Here is a 549-nt window from a genome sequence, read left to right on the forward strand (position 1 = left end):
GGCCCCCCCGCCACCGCCGCCGCCGCCGCTGCTGCTGCCGCCGCCGGGCCAATCCCCGGGGCTGCCGGGCGGAGCGGGGCCGGGGGGCTCCGGGCACTGGGGGAGCCGCGTCCCCCCCTCAAGCAGCGGCTTCTCCGCGCTTTAAAGCGGAGCGGGGAGAGGCTCTGAATTGCCTAGGGCTCGGCCGCTGATCGGAGACGTGAGTCCCCGCCGGGTGGCAGGACGGCACCTTGGCGGGCAGGGGCCAGAAGACCCCTCGTAGGAGAAGAAGGGGCAGGAGGGTGGGTGGCAGGGCCAGCATGAGGAGGAAGAGGAGGAGGAGGAAGAGCTGCACCCGTGTGCACAGCAAGACAGYGAGTTTTCCCATTCCCAGCGGCGGAGCCTGCTTAGGAAGGCAGTGCTTGAAAGAGGGCCCCTTGCAAGGATCCTGCAGGAAATCTGGGGTCCTTGGAAAGGCTGCCCCTGGGAAGAGCCGCTGCGACCTTGCCCAGGGTGCAGCGAGGGGCGCTGATAACGTCCRGCAGGCAGCTGATGGCAGGGGTTGAAGTG

This window comes from Nothoprocta perdicaria, unplaced genomic scaffold, assembly GCF_003342845.1.
Source record: "Nothoprocta perdicaria isolate Ctin4 unplaced genomic scaffold, notPer1 scaffold_110, whole genome shotgun sequence".
Lineage (NCBI taxonomy): Eukaryota > Metazoa > Chordata > Aves > Tinamiformes > Tinamidae > Nothoprocta > Nothoprocta perdicaria.